The 6284-nt window shown below is 40.5% G+C and overlaps 1 protein-coding gene and 1 pseudogene across 3 annotated transcripts in view; both read right to left on the reverse strand.

Annotated features, from left to right (window-relative positions):
- The window catches only part of LOC109381533 (small ubiquitin-related modifier 2-A-like), an 8975-nt pseudogene extending 7120 nt beyond the window's left edge, over nucleotides 1-1855 (reverse strand).
- LIN52 (lin-52 DREAM MuvB core complex component) overlaps nucleotides 1-6284 on the reverse strand; it is a 100813-nt gene that overhangs the window by 12687 nt on the left and 81842 nt on the right. The window lies entirely within an intron of this gene.

Here is a 6284-nt window from a genome sequence, read left to right on the forward strand (position 1 = left end):
AGTGGGTTGCCATGGGCTACCATGTGTAGCCAGCAGCCAGCGTGAGCGGCCAGCAGCCGCAGTGAGCGGCCGTCCAGAAGCCCGCGACTGATCTGCCTAGCCCAGGAAGAGTGCAATGATGGTGCCAACTTGGGCCAGTGAAGCGACGTCCTCCACAACTAGACTGAAGAACCAAAGGACAGCGACTTGCCTGTTCCCCTTCCCCCAATTCCCCAATTAAAAAACAACAACAACAACAAAAAAAACAAATTGAAGAAAAGTTAAAAAAAAAAAAGTTATTGAACTCAAGTTTTATTCATCATAAAATTCATACAACTCCTCATCACTGTCTTCATATATTGCCTCGTCCTCAGTTCCATCTATGGCATGTGAAATCTACAACCACTGTATAAGACGCACCCCGTTTTTAGACCCCAAATTTTTCGAAAAAAGGGTGCGTCTTATACATGGGGAAACATGGTAATATACTGAAAAGGTTTTAACTTGTCTAAGTCCAAAGTCCAAAAGGCTTTGGAATTAGGTCTAGATTTGATTCAAATCCCAGCCCCCATTTCCAACCTTCAAGACCTTGAGCAAGTAATTTACTTTTCTGAGCATGGGTTTTCTCATCCGTAAAAACAGGAATTATAAAATGGACTTTGTAGCATCTTGTAAGATTAAATAAGGTAATGCACGAAAATCCTAACCGCCATATAGTAGGAAAGTCAGTAAATGATAGTGTCAATCATTTTTATCCTTCATGTCTCAGCTCCAGCATCAGTTTCAGTGGCCTTCCATGACCACCCTATCTACAGTGAGTCCTCTTCAGTTACTCTTTCATATAAACCCATTTATTTCCATCATTGCCTTACCAAAATCTAAAATCACTTTATTTACCTTCATGCTCTATGAAGTTCTGCAGACCTTCCTGTTGTATCCCTAGCAAATAGAACAATAAATAGTAGGCACACAGTGGGTGGTCAACTACATATCTATTGAAATCATTTATTCATTTATGAGGAAAGAGGAATGCTGCTTCCTTTTCGATTCTTTTTTTTAAAAGATTTTTATTGGAGAATTGGGGGGATGGGAACAGTGCTGGGGAATGGGGGAAGGGGAACAGACAAGTTGCTGTCATTTTGTTCTTCAATCTAGTTGTGGAGGACGTTGCTTCACTGGCCCAAGTTGGCACCATCATTGCGCTCAAGGCACATCAGTCACCGGCTTCTGGACGGCCGCTCACCGCGGCTGCTGGCCGCTCACGCTGGCTGCTGGCTACATACGGTAGCNCCAATTCCCCAGCGCTGTTCCCATCCCCCAATTCCCCAATAAAAATCTTTAAAAAACAACAAAAAACAAACAAACAAACAAACAAAAAATACCATTGGACATTTAGTTAAAAAAAAAAGCACTATGCTTGTGCACACACAACAATTCCTTTATGTATAATAAGGGAATGAGGAAAGGAAAATGAAAGAATAGAGAAATCCATATGATAGGAGTCAGGATGTGGTGAAATCAAATTGCAGCTTTCTAACTGAGAATGTCTTCTTGGTCTGTGCAAACTGAGTTCTGGACTAAATAGCAAGCTCCATCCAGTCTGAGGCTGGAACACACCGACTATAACTTCACACTCCATTTCCAACGGTGCAGGTCCCACTGTGCCGGTGTGTCTGTTTCACTGGTTCAGTCGGCTGCCCATCAGATTGGAATCTGACTTACCTCACTGATAAACCCTATCGTTCGCCAGAGGCCTTCATTATTTTACTCAGTGGCATGTCCACCGTACTACAGAACCACCCTGCCCTACCATCTTCAAATTAATATGGCCATTGTTCTTAGTCTTCAACTCCTTCCTGGGTTTTTCATTGGCCATTTTATCAGCTGCTGTGTCACTGGTGGTACCAGGTCCTTACTGAATGAGGATACAAGCAGTACCAGGACTGGCAAACGGAGGGCAAGCTTCTTACTTTTAGTCTCATTTTTTTTTTTTTTTAGCTGAGCCATCCTGCTACCTATTGGCAGCTCAGTGGCTGCTCAGCTCGGGCTGGGACTCGAACCGCTGTTGCTCAGAGCTCAAACTCTTGAGCGAGCTCTTAACCAACTGAGCCACTCGGCCGGCCCTAGCTTCTTACTTTTAAAAAGAGCTCAAATGCGAAACAAGTGGAAACACGAATGATTTGTGTCTGTGGAACACATGGACTCTGGAGAATCAAACCTGCCAGGGTCATGTTGGGTGTTGGCTAAGGACAGCTACCTTCCTTAACACCAGCAGCTCCTTCCAGCAACGAGGAACACTCAAAATCCTAGTTAGTTTAGTTGAAATCAGTCTGCTCAGAGGGGATTTGCTCAATTAGCTTCATAGACGATGTTTTATAGAAACGATGCCGTTTGTTGTAATTACGGTTTTAACTCTTTGAAAATTACTTTTTTGTTCCCTAAAACCTTGAATGCTTTCTAATCACTATGACCAGATGAATCTCCGAGTCATGAGCTGTGCTGTGCAGAAGAAAGCGTGAAGAGGGCGGATGGAGAGCTACGTCGGTCACGCAGAGCGGCTGCTCTGCACCAAACATTAGGGGAGAATTCGAATCAACTAGAAGTGGCCTTTGAGATGGGGCTTTTGGTGGATTAGAGGAGAAAACAAGGAAAGCAATGTGATTTAGGATGCCGATTTCTCTCTCACAGGAATGTGGGAAGTTTTTCTGTCGCTCTGGCGCACAGCCAGCGTACAGCAGAGTGGTTCAGGGCAGTCTGCCAGGTTGAGGCTTCACCAGGCTCCAGTTCCCACCTCCACACACAACATACTACTAAGCGATCGATATTTCAAGTCAAGGACTAAGCACTTTTTAATACCTCTACTATGAGAGCAGCTGGTGCTGGCGCCATTGTCAAGAGCAGGAGCTGTGAACTGATGTCACTGGATGAGGAGGGGTCTCTCGGAGCCTCATTAGGCTTGGTGGCCCTCAGAAGGTGGTGTAATTACAGTAAAGTCTGTTAACCATTCTCGATGAACTCTTGTGGGAAAGCACACACAAGTGAAAGTCTTCGGTAGAAATCTCTTTTCTCCAAACTACTGGGTTGTTGGAGAAGTCATCACGTATTTTTTTCTATGTTTTTCATTGCAAAAATGCGTCATGACTTTTCCAACAACCCAATATATAAAAGTAGCATTTGAAGGTGAGCAAGAACAGCTTGGAGGCTTTTGACTCAAGTTCTTCTGGCACAAGCATTTCAAAAAGGAGACTGAAATATATATCTGAGAAAAGTATAGTCTGGGTGCCACATCTGTGACCAAACTACCACAGACCATCAAAATCTTCATCTTCAGAATTCTCAAAAAGGCCTTTTTGGGGAACACTTTCCAGATTCCCTTTCTATTGGGTGTCTTGTCTAACAGACTTTTCTTCCAAAAGGGTGGGGTGACTAAGAACAGTGTTCCTTCCAGTGAATTCAGAGAAAGATAATGTTATATCATTTTTTCCTTCAATTCACAGTAAGGCCCATTATCAGAGAATGTTTAATCAAAGAAGTAATATAAAAAAGAAAAGCAGGACTTAACACACAGGTCAACAAATTTGGACAGTTCCAATATGGAAAATAATTTTAATGGCTTTTTACAACAGAAAAAAAAAGGGACAGAAATATCCAGCCAACAGATTTATTCTCAGGATATAAAACATCAAGCAGGAACATAAAATATGGGAAGTGTCAGCCATGATGCCTGAAGATTGAAAGCAGAAGTAGAAGAGTCTTAATTGTCAGGCATTTGAAAAATGGTGTATTCAGGTGAAGCCTGTGTTTCTCCATCAACTCTCTTCGCCCTGCACTCTTTTAAGAGCAAAATAAGACTAGATTTCAAACATTCAGTTCTCCTTATCATCCTTCTCCCTATTAAAAACCCAAAACAACAACAAAAAAATCCCAAAGATTTGTGTTCAAGAATGGGAGCTAACAACTTCTTATTTGTATTTTGTTTCCTTTTCAGAGGGCCTCACAGGCCTACACATGGTTTCACTTAGTTCCCTTTTCAAGGGTAAACTCAACGGAATGAAAGACAATGAGATCAAAGCCATGGATTAATACTCTTGGGGCGAGAACTTTTATTAAATGCTCATAAATTTGTGTAGAACATTCATGCTTCAGGGCCTTTACATAGTAATACATCGTGGTGAGACACTTATTATGACCAAAGTCTAGTAGCTTCACACAGTCTTAATTTCCTCATCCATAAAGTAGGAACAGCAATAATAATCTATCACGTAAGGTTAAGATAGAACAACTAGTCCAAGTGACTTGATCGCTACAAAAAATATTTTGCCCCAAATTAGATAATTTATCCACAGGCTAGATTCCACTCTCAGGAAAATCAGACCAAGATCACAGCATAGATAATTTCAAATGACTTGGATATTAAAAAGTTTCCTGCTTGGAACATCCCCAACTGCAAGGCACTGGCAGTAGCTAAAGTCTCTGGAGGAAAATGACCCAGTCTTCTTGACCCTGGGGGCAGGCAAAGAGTTACATCTTCACACTGAGAAGCCAATAAAAACCTCTCTTGATTATAATTTAGATAAGAACCACTGGATTGAATAATAATGTCTGAAACTCCCCTGGCTGTTTCACCTTGAGACGTCCATCACTGGGTTAAACATGATGCTAATTGCATTTGGATTGATTAATTTCTCTCACTCCTGTCTATTCGAATAACGCTTAACAAAATAATCATAGCACCCAGAGCCAAATCTTTTCCGTCAAAGGAATGAAGCCATCAGAACAGGCAGAGATGAAAGAAATGAAGATGACCCGTAATTACTGCTACGGTGATATCATTACCATATTATACAAAATGAGTGTGGGGGGAGGGGGAGTGGTGGGAGGAGGGGCTGAGATTATTTATTTTTTTAATGGAACCCTACAATCTAAGAATACCGATTTGACAAGTGGAACACAGAGAAATATAGAACTTAAAAAAATACAAATCTTGCTCATGAAATTGCAAAATCCAACAAACACTGAGGCCCAAGATACATCAAGTGTCTTGGGCTGTGAACAGGTATTATTCACGCCACTATTTTTTTCATTGCAATAACACTTTGTGTATTACTTGCATAGAGATTTAAGATGCTGTCTTCATACCACAAGCATTCCCATAGTTACTGAGGGAGATTTCTTTCAGCCAGGGAATATCATTTTATTTTAATGTTGTTAGAGGCGGCCTTGTTTGTAAAATTAGAATCTGGGTTTTAACAGTAGCTAGTGCTAATTTAAGACACTAAAGAAAATGTCTATGAATCTTCATGCGTGGTTCACTGGACAACACTATGGATTGAACTCACGAGCAAGAAAAACATATTTTCCTATTTTCTTGTTTGATATGCTCTTTTCAGTACTTACAATAGAAAACTTAGGGTCACACAGGATTTGAACCTTAGGTCTGAATCTATCACTTATTAGATGGTGATCTTAGGAAGGTTACGTGGCCTCTCTGTGCCTCAGTTCCTTTATCTGTAAAATGAGGATTTGTACCCATCTCTATGGGTTATTGTGAGACTTAAGATAATACATTTAAGTGCTGGTCTAAAAAAACCAGTGTTTCTCCCTAAGATTAATTGTATGGCTACTTACTGCACCTTGAACAATGTTTTGGTTATTTTATGTACTAAAGTTATTTTAAACAGACACTTATAAAGTACCTTGCATATAGATTTTAACAAATATTTGGGAAATAAATAAGATACTTAGAAAGTGCATCATTTTAATAGCCTAGAACTAGATATTTTTACTCCAGTATTTTAAATATAGAACCATCATTAAATTGAAAACAATAAAAACAGATATTGAAATTGTTTTATTTAACTTGGACAAGAAGGTATGTTTCCTATTTTCTTGTATAACAAATATTCCCCAATAAAACAAGCATCTGTATTCTGAATTTGTAATGATTCGTTAATAAATGTGTTCAGTGATTTAAAAGAAAGATGAAACCACTGTTTCTGCCAGATGAAATCCAGAGCCTAAACCATTTGCTCCGTTAACTCTGTTTTCCGCTTTCCTTCTGGTTAGGGGAGGCAATGTGCCGTATTTCCCCAGGTATAAGACACTCCCATGTGTAAGACGCACATTAATTTGGGGACCCAAAATTTGAAAAAAAATGTATTACATAAAGTTACTGAACTCAAGGGCCGGCCGAGTGGCGCATTGGTTAAGAGCTAGCTTGGGACGCCAGAGGACCCCGGTTCGGATCCCACATATGAGGGCCAGTGACACTGCCCTCTACAGCTAAGATGCTGAACAACAGCTCA

Source organism: Hipposideros armiger, unplaced genomic scaffold, assembly GCF_001890085.2.
Source record: "Hipposideros armiger isolate ML-2016 unplaced genomic scaffold, ASM189008v1 scaffold_49, whole genome shotgun sequence".
In the NCBI taxonomy this organism is placed as follows: domain Eukaryota; kingdom Metazoa; phylum Chordata; class Mammalia; order Chiroptera; family Hipposideridae; genus Hipposideros; species Hipposideros armiger.